Genomic DNA, 15496 nt, shown 5'->3' on the forward strand with positions numbered 1-15496 from the left:
AATTACCATTTACTAGGGACTTATACTGGCAGCTAACGGTGTTTTCAATTACCTTTACATTTTCAGAGAAAGAACACTGGCACTGGAACCTGATTGGCAAGATCCCAGTGCACTCCAGTCCAAGTTGCATCCAAAAACCAGGCAAAAAGTGGTGGGGGAGGGGTACTGCAACAAGGTGCCAATTTTCCACACTTAGGCACTACGCTCAGGACTTTCATTCTTACAGCATTCAAAACCAGTACGTCAAGTGCATGGGGAAGAAAGTATTCTGCTAGGTCGGTAGGCGCAGAGGCACACTACCATGCATTTCTTGCATTCTAAACTAATGAAATTGAAAATCTCCATAGAATGAAGTATACATACCTTTATATTGCAGATATGTTTTACTTCTAGCAAACTTACTGAATTCCATGATGTACACCTGAATATCTACAAGGTTCATACTTTTACTGGTAGGATAGTTGGGCGTGCATCTGTAGAGCCTGATTCACAAAATCTGCACAGATCAGGAAAAAAACACGTCTTACCATGTGTGAATTCACTAGATGGGCTGGCCGACTGGCAGGATTAGATGCATGATTGCGAACTGGCTTACTCGCACACCTTTTTTCCCCTGCATAATTTTTTCATGGAGGGGAATAACAGGGTGGGAAACATTTTCAAAGTCTAGTGAACCACACTTCACAAAGAGGTGCTTACATTTATGGCTGGCACATCGCCCTTTCGCACAGGGCAGTCCTCACTTAGCACATGGCTACCGCAGCGGAAGGAACAATGTAGTCAGGGGACACCATTGGCTCCTAGTGCTCTCTAGGGTGACATTCTTATTGGTAGATGGGAGCGAGCTGACGTTGGTTGGCCTACGTCATCATGTCCGCGTGGCTCATGGGAGCCAATGAAAAGCAGCAGTTTTCTTATGCATGGAGAACCAGATAAACAATGAGTGTTGCTCCAAATGTGTTCTGCACTCAACCATCTGACTGAATGTGGGCTGTGTGACTAGTGAGTTTGCGAACTAAAGAACTACACCAACACATTTTAAGGGTGCAATTGGTGTCCCTCAAACAGTGCTTATTTTGGAAAAAGAAAACAAAACAAGAAAGAATAAATAAATTAGTGGCTTGCAGCCCAAAGTTTTGTTCAGAAGAGCGTGGCCAGTGCAACTGAAGTTACCCCCGGTCACTTTCTCTAAATCTTTCAGGTTCTTTTTCATTGCTTCTTTTCGCTTTCTCAGAATTGTATGTATTTTTCTTCCTCTTTCTTTCACCCTTTTGTGTTTCTCTTTGCACTGTGTAGCAAGGTGGCAGTATTATGTGGTATGACTCTGGGTTCTTACCATGTAATACTAACACGTAAACCTTAGCTCAGTCCTGGTAGAGTGACAAAGAGCAGTCAGGCTACTTAGAGAAACATGTGTAAAGCATTTCACAATACCCACGTGGGCGATATGCAAATGACACGACTCGAAAGAAATCCAGCACCAATTTAAAAAACAAAGCAGATTTTTATCTTAATTTAGACACCAAAAAGAACTTTGTATCTTACATACAACAGGAGTTGGGATTTTTAAAGCAGTTAAAAATAGGTGCACTTTTGAGTCTCAAACAGATACCTTTGAAGTCAATGTGTTAAAACACAGTGTGCAATCGGTCACTTGTGGGGTGAGTTCTGTAGAACCCACCTGGTGTTAAGGTCTTGCAGGTCCCTATACCAAGTCTCAAGAGGCAGTATCTCGTTACCTTGCCCGGGGACTCTGGGTGCAAAGGTGCTCTGGCTGTTGTTTGTGCTGACGGGTACCTTGAGCGCTGTCAAATGTGCAGCACTTGACAAACACACACTTGGGGTTGGAGCTGCACTCTACCCTCAGAGTGTAGAGGCCTTTGGGGTCCCTGGACCTGGATTCCACAGCAGGATCTTCACTACCATGTCTGGGGGCTCCGGGAGCAGTGGTAGCCTTTCACCGGTCAATCATGGGAGGGCTGCGCCAAAGAAGTTTTGCCACTTGGTCGATGTCACTTCCTTCTGGATGCAGGATCTCAGCAGTGGGGTTGTTGCCAATGTCGGTCACTATTGCTGACAGTTGCCCTGGGGTCGGTGATGTCTAAGAAGGTATCGGTTACTGGGCTGGTGACACACAAGCCTTGGCAGCGGCAAAAGTAATCCACAGTTACTCTGTTGGCTGGAAGTCATCCGGAATGGGGTTTGCAGCTTGAAACTTGGTGAGAGCCTCACTGCCACTTCCAGGGTGCAGGTCACTGACTTTCTCTGGGCTCACTCAAGAGAGGCCACACGGGTTGCACTTCTTGTGATGCAGCACGACAATTCTTCAGCAGGTTGCAGGTGACTGGTTCCACCGGTCAGGGAAGTCTGCTTTAGTTTCTTGCATCCACATGAGTCCCTCTTTCTGGGAGAGATGAGTTTACACCACGGGCACATGTCGATCACACAGTTCATGTATATAGTCTCCTCAGGGCACTTAAGTGGCCTCTCTTGGCATGGTGGCAGAGTTCCAAGTCCTGTTGTTGGTGACAGCATCTTCTTCTGCCCCTTCACGGATTCAAACTCAGAACTGAGGTTCTAGTGCCAGGGGAGCCCCTTAAATCTTAGTTTAGGGGGCATTAAGGGTGAGTGGGATAGTACCCAATGGGCTGCTGGTTACTGAGGGTAGTTCACCCCTGAAGTGAAAACTTCCTGTGGGAATGCATCACTTTTTTACCCAGAACCCACTATTTATAAGATTTGCCAGCATGGCAGAACCTTTCCTCAGCTGTACAGAACTCCTAGCCTACCCTAAAGGTGTGGCTAGCCTTTTGGGGGTGTATGCCTCCTGAATAACTACGTTTCCTGCCTGTCGGCTGGGACAGGGCGGGAAGGGCTTTTTCCTTGAGTGAGGGACAAGAGATTAAGGGCAGTGAAAGCCTTTGAGGCTTACCGCCTTGAATACTGTAACCAATAGCCATTCTTGGAGGGAGGAGGTGTGACCTCCTTCCTGGCCAGGTCCTTTGTCTCCATCATGGGGAAGTGCTAACACAACCAGCAGGAGGGCAGACTCTTGTCTGTGGTGGCAAATGGCTCAGCAGAGCCCGCCAAAGCAAGAGAAAGCTGGTATCTTGGTAGGCATCCTCTAAGGATGCCACCAGGGGACATGCTGGCTAATCCTGGGCATCAGATTCATGCTCAGGGTTAAAAAGCATGATGTTTGATACCAAACACGGGGGAAATCGGACGGGCCATCATGGAGCTGGATATCCCGGGCTGCCCGTTTGCCAGCCCATGTTATTCTGTGGACTGCCAGTCACTTGTGGTAGCAGCAGGTTTTAAATGCTGTCACAGGGTCATATATGCTTGTGCATTCATGGCCACACTCACATCAGAGTGCACCCTGCCTCCTGGGCTATAGGACACCTGCCTTAGGGATGACTGACCTGTGTTAGGGCAGTGAAGGGACTCTGCCTGCATGTGGCCTGGCCAGAGTCGAAGTTGAGCAGACAAGCTGCTCATGTAGGCTGGCATGGCATCTCTGCAGGTTTTGCTTTTACTTGGGTCACATAGGATGGCACAATCAGTGCTGCAGCCCTGGTAACCACTTTACCATCCATGCCCTGGGTACCACCGGTACCATTTACTAGGGCATTACAGGGGTAGTGAAGACCTTGCCAGTCAGGTTTGCAACATCTCAGTACAGTTTAAGGGAAAGAGCACTGGCACCGAGGTCTGGTTAGCAGGCCTCAGTAAACTCTCAGGTCAAAAGCAACATTACCAAGGCAGCAAAAATGTGGAGGGTGACCATCCAAAAAATGGGCTTTACAACACACTAATCAAAGTTTGTTGAGAAAAGTAAGTTCTGGTGCTCAAAAATGAGGGCCACTGAGCAACACCTGCAATCACCGGCTCGGATAAAGCACTGTCCACAAATGAGTGAGGGAGAGAGAGCTTCCAATACAGCCCTGGATATGTGGGTAAAGTATCCTCCTCTTTTTTTTCACACTTCTTGCACTCTTGTACTCGGTCACTGTTGAAGTATGTTTAGGCGCATAGAGGTGTGAGACGAATAAAGTACAGATATTTGTGAAGAGCTGCATTGTTACAACATTAGAAGTGTCCCTGGGGCACTACCTTTACACACCACTAGGATAATCTGAACATCCTGCACAGTTAGAAGTGCCATTTGTGCATGAAACAAATCCACATCTTGAGTTTCTGAAACAGGGTTCAGGTTTTACATTCATGTTTGAGATTTTCACTCTCTATATTAAATGTACATAGGGAAAGAGTTTTGTGAATTGGGCCAGTGGTGTCTACTCGACCACCAGTGAAACTTAGAGGAATGCTAAACAATAAACTCTCTGGTTCTCATTCACAAAACCATTTGATGATTTGGTCTGGCTGTCGTCAGTAATCTTTTTGAAGAATCACAAACCACTTTTATATTTCACAGATGTCAGCATTGAGTTCGGGAAAAGATTGCTCAAACAGCTGTTTCCGTGTGTGGGTAGCGGGGAGGGGCACTGGATTTTCCCTGAAAGGGATGCCCTGGAAGATTTGAACACACACAAACTTACCTGTATGAGGTTAATCACAAATCAGTTACCAACCCATTTCTCCTGTGAAGATAGTCAAAGGTGTGTTCCTTTTAAGGCCAGGAGCCAATCCCTTTCTCCACAGGGACAATAATCCCCGGTTGGAAAAAAAAGAAAAGGCTTGCACATGTATTTGAGTATATTTATCAATGTGAATGTGCTTGTATAGCTGCAAAGTTTTCTGAACCTAGGGAGGGGTTTGAGGCATGAACTCCTGCTCAAAATATGGGCTTCCTCTAGTCTGGCAGAAGTTGGTGGAATCTGACTCAGGTTGCCAGCTTTGGTTGCTCTTTCATTTTCTTTCATCTTCGTTCATGGGGTGTATTTGCTCAGCAGTAGGCAGTATCCTTATCTTTTAAAAAGTGCAGGCTACTATTCATGCCCAGTCGCAGCTTGCTGCACTCACCCGGGGTGGGTGCAGCGTGCAGGGGCAGGTGGGGGGGTGGAGGGGCATGTGGTAAAATTTGATTTAAAAAAATAAAACACTTTTTAAAAAACATACTTGCTCGTCACTGAGCCGCTCTGCTCCTCCGCCTCCTCTGCTGCAGGCACGCACAGGCTCCCAGCCAGCCCTGCGGCCAATCCTGATGCTGCTCAAAGCAGAGTTCGGATTGGCAGGGAGCGCCCAGCCAGGGCACTCCCAGGCAGACTGGGAGCCTGTGCATGCTCTCTCCAGCCCGGCAACTGTGCTGCGCGGCTGGAGAGAGTCTACTGCGCATGTGTGTTTGGCTGGCCCGAGACGGCCGGCCAAACACACATGCGCACTAGGGGGAGTGACAGTGCACTCCCCTCATATCCTCATCATCCCCAATGCCCCACCCCTTTAACAAACGAAACGATAATAAACGTTGTTTATTATTGTTTCGTTTGTTAAAGGTTTTGCTGCGGCTGCTGCTGGCGGGAGAGCGACACTCCTCCGCCCTCGCGGAGGAGCCGCCGCTGTTCATGCCACCAGTTCCTGTTCTTACTCTTTTGGTGTCCTTGTTCCCACTCACCTCCTTCTCTGCCTGGCTTGTGTTGCTGTATGGATCCCTGGGCCTTCTTTGATTGGCCTCACTTTTTTGGTGTGCAGACACTGAGCATCCCGAGCACTGAGGGCCCTGCTGGAGCTCCGTAGCTGCCCAAATATTTACCCCTTATTACAATTATAATTTGTGTGTCTATCTCTCACATTCCTTCCCTCATAGGGGCCTGTGACCCATAACATGATAACTTCCCCTTGGTAGTCATCACGCATGACATGGACACACCTCCCGCCCTACGTTCAAACCACAAAACAACACCTTTCCAACCACACACCCTGCAGCCTACACGGTGTAGCTTCCTGTCAGGGTGGGTAAGTGCTTCAGCACCCGCACAGAGGTAGTAAGCACTATGTGAATGCTACAGTGCAACACTTGCAAAAGGGAAAGTTACAAACATTCACAGTGTTACATCTGAGTGCAGTGACTGGTACAGATGTCCAGGTGTAACTTGGACACGTTTTGTGAATTCTAAAGTTAGAAAACTGCACATTTGCTGAGTGGGAAACCTGCAGGTGCAGACTGCATTTAAGAATCAGAACTTTTTTTCTTAACAACGATTCTGCAAAGTCCAGTATTCAAGTGCCATAGCTCCTTGAGTACCCACTTGCTGGTCAAACGCTAGATCCGCATGAGACGCTTGTAAACCACTAGGATCCTAGAACTGGTGATGCAGCAATGAGAACCTCCTTTCAGGACTCGGAAGGGGCTTTCACCCTCATTTTCCTTTTCTGGGTCCATGCCACATGCGCTTTATCCATGCATTTTTTCAGGTTCAATCTCGCCTCCCTCCCTTCATCTTAACCCTGCACCATTACCCTCTTTTAATCCTCTTCCTTGTATTTACTGTAGCTTTCTGATTTTGTTTTTATTTTATATTTTCATAAGGAGCAATCTGTTGCTTACAATTTGTCTAACCTAATCTCTACCTTTCCTTTACGCATTACTCCAACCCCCACCCTCGGTACCCTTCCTTCTGTACTTGTTTTTGATGTTTTTATTTTATCGGGTTAAATACCCCAAGATTTTGGTATCCACTGGTAAGAGATGTGAGAAAAACATATCATGCCCCTCGTATCACCTGCCCCGAGTCGCTAAATTGTTGGGTTCTTTGGACAAGTGTGTGCGCATTACACAACTTTAAGGGCTTCTGTAGAGGGTGGTATTGAACAATCTCTAGGGACCAGATGTACAAAGGTTTTTTGTGGTCGCAAACAGTCTGATCCGCACAATTGGGCCATTTGCAACCGCAAAAAATCATTTTGGGATTTACAAATGGTATTTTGTGATTCGGTCATCTATTAATGAATTCCAAAAGAAGTTTGTGATTTAGTATTATGAAGGGGGTGTTAAGGAGTCGCTTCCTAATAGCGACTCGCAGGGGGATGTATGAATGTTTTGTGACCGGAATGCCGTCACAAAACATTCACAATTTACAACCCACTTTAAGTTGGTGGTAAGCCATTCGCAAATGGGAAGGGGTCCACTGCCTACTCTTAAAAGATTAAAAAAATAAGTTTCAGTTTTCTTTTTGAAACGCTTCATGTTTTCCTTTAAGGAAAACGGGCATTTTAAAAAAATGTTTTATTTAAAAAGCAGTCACAGACATGGTGGTCTGCTGACCCCCTGGTTTTGGCCATTCCCAATGGGTCGCAAATTACGACTTACCTCATGAATATACTGGGAATAGGTAAATGTGTCTGCGACACATTGGTACATGGCAGTTTGTGCTTTCCTAATTGCAAATCACAAAGATTTGCAAGTAGGAAATCGCCAATAGATTTCTACCGCCACCAGGCCCTAAAGGATTGGTGGAGGACGTGGTAAATCGCACTAGAGTCTGCTGCTGGAATTAACTCCACCAAATTACCCCTAAATTACAGAATATATTGCCAGGTTTTCCCCATTACCGTCTCTTAATCTGGCCCTTAATTTCTTATGAAACGGGGGCTCGCACTGTGGTACCCTGCTGGCAAATCCCCATCCTGAAGCCAGAATGAGGTGCACAATTAAATCAGTGCACAATTTAAAAAAAAAAGTTTTCCCAATTTCAGCAAGAAGTTGAGATTCACATTTCCTGATTTGATAGGACAACAGAAACCCTCCAGTAGCCCTAAAACGTGCATGAGACGGCGATGCTGTGCCAAGCGCACCCACTCACTTGGAGGGGAGAAGGGCGACCTGTTAGTAAAGAGAAAAAAACAGCTTTGTTAAAACCATTTCCTCCTTTCCCTTTATTTCTTTAGAACTTTTTTCTCTGTATAGAACAGCTTAAATCTGATTTAAGGCTGTTGTTCTCGGGGAACAATGAAAGGAGGCCGATCAAAGGATAAATAAAGAGCCGGGGTGTAGTCTGCACACGAGTAACTCAACCTAAAAGCAGGAATCCTGCAGCAAAACAGACACCCCCTTTCACCTGGGAGCTAGAGGGAGGAGTTTGATGCAGGCTGCATTTACATAGCGCGGGGGCCATTGGCTGCTGGGGTGCAGGGGGCGGGCCCTGGTGTAATTAGCTCCCCGAAAGCGTTTTCTGCCTCTTGGGGGCATAAATCAAAAGGGAAACGTTTAAGGAGTGAAGCCAAAGTTGAGAGGAGGGAAAGAAGGAGGCGAGAGCGAACGAGGGGGAGAGGGAAAAGAGAAGAGATAGAAGAGAAGGAGATAAAGAACAGAAAGTAAGAAAAGTGAAAGAGAAGAAATAAGGAGTGACCACGACGAGTGGAAGCGAGAAGAAAAATAAGGAATAAACTGCAGAAAGAAAGAAATAAGAAACTGGACCCCCATCTCTAGGATCTACGTCTCCCCCCCCCCCCCCTCTTGTAACCCAGATACCGCTCCCTCCCCCACCGCGCTTCGGGACTCGAGGAATATAAAGGGGGTAATCATCCGAGGACCGTGTCCGAGGCAGGAGGAGGGACCCGACGCCGCTTCCACCCCCACAGGAGCCCCCACAGCTGCGGAGTATGCGTGCACCGAGAAGGTAAAGTGCACTCCCTGCCTGCGCGCCTCCGCTGCGCCCTCTGTCTGCGCCCCTCCTGCGCCCTCTTCCTGCGCTGTGCCCTGCGCCCTGAGCTGTGCGCAACTCCCTGCGCTCATTCCCTGCCTGCGCTCCTCCGCTGCGCCCTGCGCCTTCAACCTGCGCTCTCAACCTGCGCCCATTCCCTGTGTTCCTCCGCTGCGCCCCTCCCTGCGCGCCTCAGTTGTGCCCAACTCCCTGCACTCATTCCCTGCCTGCTCCTCAGCTGCGCCTTGCGTCTTCTCCCTGCGACCCTCCGCTGCGCCCTGCGCCCTCAACCTGCGCGCCTCAGCTGTGCGCAACTCCCTGCGCTCATTCCCTGCCTGCGCGCCTCCGCTGCGCCCTGCGCTCCCTTCCTGCGCGCCTCAGCTGTGCGCAACTCCCTGCGCTCATTCCCTGCCTGCGCGCCTCCGCTGCGCCCTGCGCCCTCAACCTGCGCGCCTCAGCTGTGCGCAACTCCCTGCGCTCATTCCCTGCCTGCGCGCCTCCGCTGCGCCCTGCGCTCTCAAACTGCGCGCCTCAGCTGTGCGCCTTCTCCCTGCGCCCATTTCCTGTGTTCCTCCGCTGCGCCACTCCCTGTGCGCCTCAGTTGTGTCCAACTCCCTGCGCTCATTCCCTGTCTGCTCCTCAGCTGCGCCTTGCGTCTTCTCCCTGCGACCCTCCACTGGCCCTGGGCCCTCAACCTGCGCGCCTCAGCTGTGCTCAACTCCCTGCCCTCATTTCCTGCCTACTTCTCAGCTTCGCCCTGCGCCCACTCCCTGCGCTCCTCCACTGGCCCTGCGCCCTCATCCTGCGCGCCTCAGCTGTGCCCAACTCCCTGCGCTCATTCTCTGCCTGCTCTTCAGCTGCGCCCTCAACCTGCGCCCACTCCCTTTACCTGCGCTCCTCCACTTCCACCCTCACTGCGCTCCTCCACTGGCCCTGCGCCCTCTACTTGCGCGCCTCAGCTGTGCACAACCCCCTGCGCCCATTCCATGCCTGCTCTTCAGCTGCGCCCTTTCCCTGCGCTACTCCACTGCGCGCCTCACTGCGCTCCTCCACTGGCCCTGCGCCCTCTACTTGCGCACCTCAGCTGTGGCCAACTCCCTGCGCCCATTCCATGTGCTCCTCCATTGGCCCTGCGCCCTCAACCTGCGCGCCTCAGCTGTGCTCAACTCCGTGCGCTCATTCCTTGCGCTCCTCAGGTGTGCCCACTTCCTGCGCCCTCTCCCCGCGCTGCTCCCACTCCCTGCGCCCACTCTCTGCGCTGCTCCACTGTTCCCACTCCCTGCGCCTTCTCCCTGCATGCCTCAGATGCGCCCACTCCCTGCGCTCCTCCGGCCCAGCTCCTCGGTGAGACGGGCTCTGGGGGCCTGGGCTCGCCTGGGACGGGGAGAGCTCCAGGGTACATTCATAGCCTTGCAGATCACATTACACGCATGAAACAGGTTCTTTTTAAGGGGTGCCACATGTCCTGCGCGTTGCAGCACGTGCAGGACCCATCTCAGATTAGAGCATGCGGGGGAAGTCAGAGTGTAGCCACTCACTGTGACGTGGACACCACTGCAGGGAAGGAAACGGGTCCGTTGCCACTTTTTGGATTGTAAATTCCGCAATAATCAGGCTTGAATGGGCCCCTTGAGCATCTGGGCCCCCGTGCAACTGCACCTGCTGTACCGATGGAACCTACGCCCCCGGAGGGAACTCTGCACGCGTCTTTCTGCAGGGCTTGGATTTTGCATGACACACAATACACTTTTCGTGCAGTGTTTTGCGCTGCGGTAGTTTGCACAGGGGAGTGAATCACGGGTGATGTTAGGAAAGCCAATTTAATGTCCAGATTTCTTAAGGGGCACCCAGCGTTGTTGCATGAGAGAACCTATAGGAAGAGCTGAGGCGATGTGTTCTGTATCTGATCATAGTGTCACAAGTCAGTTGCACTAATTGTATCTGCCTCATTGTGATGAAAGGCGGAGTTGGCCACTTCCATTACAAACATGGGAGTGAAATATGGAATGTGTTAATGTTATGGTGATGATGTCGACTCGCTTCAGTATGCAAATAATCTATATTTTACTGCGCTTTAGGGCTGAAGATGGCATTTGTGTATGCGGGGCTTTAGGTGGGCCGGGTCCCTCCTAGGCTCAGACCCGGTAGTGATTTAAAACGGACATTGAACACGGGCCCCTTTTGGGCCCTGTATTCATGTCCTTAACTTTTCATGCAAAACACTGATCGATTTCTGAACAATAGGTGTAAAAAAAGTTGAGGTAACCCATGACTCCTGCTTATATTCCACCTGCTTTACTCAATCTTCACTTTACTAGCAGTGTTTGCTTTTTCCAGGATGTTGTTACTTTTTCCCCCCAGACAGCATATTACTCCCATCACGCGCACAGTGTGAATTCAGTCGTATTCTGGTGCTTATAACGGGGCACTGTTGAGTTGAGAAAGGCAGCGCCTGTCAGGGGCAAAACTGGTATTCAGAATATGTGCCCATCCAATCCTTGGCCTCTTTACAAACCGCACAGAGCTGTGGTCACGTGCGCCAATTGCAGTTATGATTTTGTGCAAATATGTGGCAAGAGTGGCAATTTTAGTGTATATGTCCAAGCCACGCCCTAAATTATATAGGCCACACCTCTTTCAGCCCCCCACACCCCCACTTTTTTCACCCCACTTAAAGCCCTGCGTGAATGTACATCTGCCCGCTGGCATCTCTTAATCGCTAACATTCCCATGCCCAGGGGGAGGCTCAGTGAGCTGACCTGTACCTGCCGAGCCCCCGAGCCCCCACCCCCCCCCCCACCCCCCCCGCGCCCTTCCATTGCTCCAGTCCACTCCCTCCAGTTCTGCTCCGCAGGCACAGAGCCCGGCAGGCTGCCCTCTGATCCTGGGACGGCCTTCCACAGGCCTAGCCCTGGAAGCCTTCCCGGCCACTCGCTCCCCCCTCAAAAATATCATATCTAGACTCGGGGTGCCATCTGAGGGTGTGCCAAGGCGTGCCAACCGGAGCCTGCCCATCCCTCATTTTCTGCCACCTGACCTGCTGTTGCCCCTGGAGCCCCCTCGGGGATGCAAAGTGGATTTTTAATCCATGCAGCAGGCTTTCCGAAAGAATCTGCAATCTGTGCTCTGGGAACTCCCCGGATCTTTCTCTCAGAAGATGGGAATGAGCTCAGTGTGAGAGCAGCAAATACAGACCTAGGAATGAGTTCAGTGAGAGAGCACAGATAGGGCTGGGAATGAGCTCTCTGTGAGAGCGAAGATAGAACTGGTTATGGGCTTAGTGTGAGAGCAGCAAGTACAGACATAGGAATGAGCTCAGTGTGAGAGCAAAGATGGAGCTGGTTAATGGCTCAGTGTGAGAGCAGCAATACAGACCTTGGAATGAGCTCAGTGTGAGAGAAAAGATAGAGCTGGGAATGAGCCCAGTGTGAGAGCAAAGGCAGAGTAGGGAGTGAGTTATTAATGAGCTCAGTGAGAGAGCAAAGACAGAGCAAGGAATGAGCCCAGTGTGAGAGCAGCAAAGACAGACATAGGAATGAGCTCACTGTGAGAACAAAGGCAGAGCAGGGAATGAGCTCAGTGAGGAGCAAAAGCAGAGTAGGAAAATGAGCTCAGTGTGAGAGCAAAGATAGAGCTGGGAATGAGCTCAGTGTGAGAGCAAAGGCAAAGCAGGGAATGAGTTATGAATGAGCTCAGTGAGAGGGCAAAGGCAGAGCAGGAAATTAACCCAGTGTGAGAGCAGCAGAGACAGACCTAGGAATGAGCTCACTGTGAGAAAAAAGTGAGCTCAGTGAGGAGCACAAGCAGAATAAATAGTTATTCTTTTTATGCACACCCCAGAAAGGACTTGTTTTCTTTACATTGCAAGGAGTGAAACCTATGCCCACGGATTGCCCATAATGATGTTTACAGCAGATGCCTAAACCACTGACGCGTTACACAGGATTGTAAGGTCTAGCCTGCAGGTTACAAACAGATCTCGGCAGCCGCCACACGCACCAGATGAGCTACCCTGGAGGTACCGGTACCTGTGACCTGCAGATTACACGCAGCGTGCACAGAAGACACACTGCACGTTAACAATCAGGTACAAATGTGACGCGCATGTGTGTGAGCACGGAGGAGAGTGTACCGTGTGTGAAAGGGCATCACGCAAAGTGGCAAAAAACCTCTCGATAACTAGTGCTTAACGCCCAGAGTTCCATGCAGCAAAGGTGGTACCCCGTGGGCAGCAGGTCAGAGGTCATGGGCGCTCAGAAGATGCTGGTGCCTGGGCAGTCGGTGGGCGCTCAGAAGATGCTGGCGCCTGGGCACTCGGCGGGCGCTCAGAAGATGCTGGTGCCTGGGCACTCGGTGGGCGCCTGGGCACTCGGCGGGCGCTCAGAAGATGCTGGTGCCTGGGCACTCGTGGGCGCTCAGAAGATGCTGGTGCCTGGGCACTCGGTGGGTGCCTGGGCACTCGGTGGGCTCAGAAGATGCTGGTGCCTGGGCACTCGGTGGGCACTCAGAAGATGCTGGTGCCTGGGCACTCGGCGGGCGCTCAGAAGATGCTGGTGCCTGGGCCCTCGGTGGGTGCCTGGGCACTCGGTGGGCTCAGAAGATGCTGGTGCCTGGGCACTCGTGGGCGCTCAGAAGATGCTGGTGCCTGGGCACTCGGTGGGCTCAGAAGATGCTGGTGCCTGGGCACTCGGTGGGCGCTCAGAAGATGCTGGTGCCTGGGCACTCGGTGGGTGCCTGGGCCCTCGGTGGGCGCTCAGAAGATGCTGGTGCCTGGGCACTCGGCGGGCGCTCAGAAGATGCTGGTGCCTGGGCACTCGGTGGGTGCCTGGGCCCTCGGTGGGCGCTCAGAAGATGCTGGCGCCTGGGCACTCGGCGGGCGCTCAGAAGATGCTGGTGCCTGGGCACTCGGTGGGCGCTCAGAAGATGCTGGTGCCTGGGCCCTCGGTGGGTGCCTGGGCACTCGGTGGGCTCAGAAGATGCTGGTGCCTGGGCACTCGGTGGGCGCTCAGAAGATGCTGGTGCCTGGGCACTCGGCGGGCGCTCAGAAGATGCTGGTGCCTGGGCCCTCGGTGGGTGCCTGGGCACTCGGTGGGCTCAGAAGATGCTGGTGCCTGGGCACTCGGTGGGCGCTCAGAAGATGCTGGTGCCTGGGCCCTCGGTGGGCTCCAGTGCTGAGCCAAGGGTGGGAGGGAGCCACGTGGGCTGTCGAAGCCACAAGAGCTGCTCCGGGGCCGGCAGAGGTGTCTAGAAGGCTCTGGGTGCACGAGGAGGAGCAGGGAGTGAAGCCCTGGTGGCTCGCGGGATTGTGTTTCCAATATTCAGTCACTGATTCTCTAACAGCGTGTAGAGGAGGTCTGGGGGATTTGGTACCCGGCAGGTTGGGTGGTGGTGATGGTTGGTAAGGGGGCAGCCGAGAGTCTTTGCAGCTTTGGTGAGGCACAGTGAGTGCTATATTGGGGCTTCTGAGATTAAATAAGACTCTCGCTGACCAGACAAAGGTCTCTTGGGCCCTCTGAGGACCAGTAGTTGGTTCTCTGCGGTGGCTCGAGGCACTTTAAAGCGGTCTGTGGTTAAACAGGAGCCCAGTATAGGTAAGGTTGACTGACCGAGTGCAGACAAAGTGGGTCTGAAGTACTAGTCGAGGGTCGTCGGATGGGGTGGGTGGGGGTGCTGTCTAGCTTGGAATACATTTAGGTTTGGATAGAGATCTTCAAGGGCTGGCTGAGGGTCCGTAAGGTTTTTGTGAAACATAAGTTAATGTAGGAATCAGCTGAGACCCGGAAGTTGATCAGTGATGCCAGGACGAGACCCCCTCCTAATAGCTGGGTCAGTGTGAATGATCGCACGGCGATGGTACCCAGGGGCCAGTAGACGTCGAACTGCCCGTAAGGCCTTTGGAGGGTCCCTTTGGGGAAGTTCTGATAGTCGGGAGAGGGAACAGCATTCTGAGCAGTCCTCAGCAGCCCCTACTCTTCTGCATGAACTCTCAGGGACAGGAGCAGGCCTCAGCAGTCCCCTCCATTCCTTCTGCATGCACTCCCAGGGACAGGAGGCGGCCTCAGCAGCCCCCTCCCTCCTGCATGCACTCTCAGGGACAGGAAGAGTTCTCAGCAACACCCTCCCTCCTGCATACACTCTCAGGGACAGGAAGAGTTCTCAGCAACACCCTCCCTCCTGCATACACTCTCAGGGACAGGAAGAGTTCTCAGCAACACCCTCCCTCCTGCATGCACTCTTAGGGACACGAGGAGGCCTCAGCAGCTGCTCCCTTCTGCATGCACTCTTAGGGACATGAGGAGGCTCCAGCAGCCCCCTCCCCTCTGCATGCGCTCTTAGGGACATGAAGAGGCCGCAGCAGCACCCTCCCTTCTCTATGCACGATTAGGGACAGGAAGAGTCCTCAGCAGCCCCCTCCTTTCTTCATGAACTCTTAGAGACAGGAGGAGGCCTCAGCCGCCCTTCCCTCCCTGCATGCACTCTTAGGGACAGCAATAGTCCTCAGCAGCCCCCTCCCTCCTGCATGAACTCTTAGAGACATGAGGAGGCCTCAGCAGCTCCCATCCCTTCTGCATGCACTGTTAGGGACAGGAGGTAGCCTCAGCAGCCCACTCCCTTCTGCATGCACTCTTAGGGACAGGAGGAGGCCTAAGCAGCCCACTCCCTTCTGCATGCACTCTTAGAGACATGAGGAGGCCTCAGCAGCCCCCTCACTTCTGCATGCACTCTTAGAGACACAAGGAGGCCTCAGCAGCCCCCCTCCCTTCTGCACGCACTCTTAGGGACAGGAGGAGGCCTCAGCAGCCCCCTCACTTCTGCATGCACTCTTAGAGACATGAGGAGGCCTCAGCAGATCCCATCCCTTCTGCGTGCACTCCTAGGGTCAGGAAGAGTCC

At 52.0% G+C, this 15496-nt stretch overlaps 1 protein-coding gene across 1 annotated transcript in view; it reads left to right on the top strand.

The window, feature by feature from the left end:
• Nucleotides 1–8149: 8149 nt before the first annotated feature.
• Nucleotides 8150–15496, top strand: part of COL7A1 (collagen type VII alpha 1 chain) — a 618941-nt gene continuing 611594 nt past the window's right edge. The window contains exon 1 of the mRNA XM_069207404.1: nt 8150–8579. The gene's annotated coding sequence lies outside the window, so the exon portion shown is untranslated. The remainder of the gene's footprint in view (nt 8580–15496) is intronic.

This window comes from Pleurodeles waltl, chromosome 9 (assembly GCF_031143425.1).
Source record: "Pleurodeles waltl isolate 20211129_DDA chromosome 9, aPleWal1.hap1.20221129, whole genome shotgun sequence".
In the NCBI taxonomy this organism is placed as follows: domain Eukaryota; kingdom Metazoa; phylum Chordata; class Amphibia; order Caudata; family Salamandridae; genus Pleurodeles; species Pleurodeles waltl.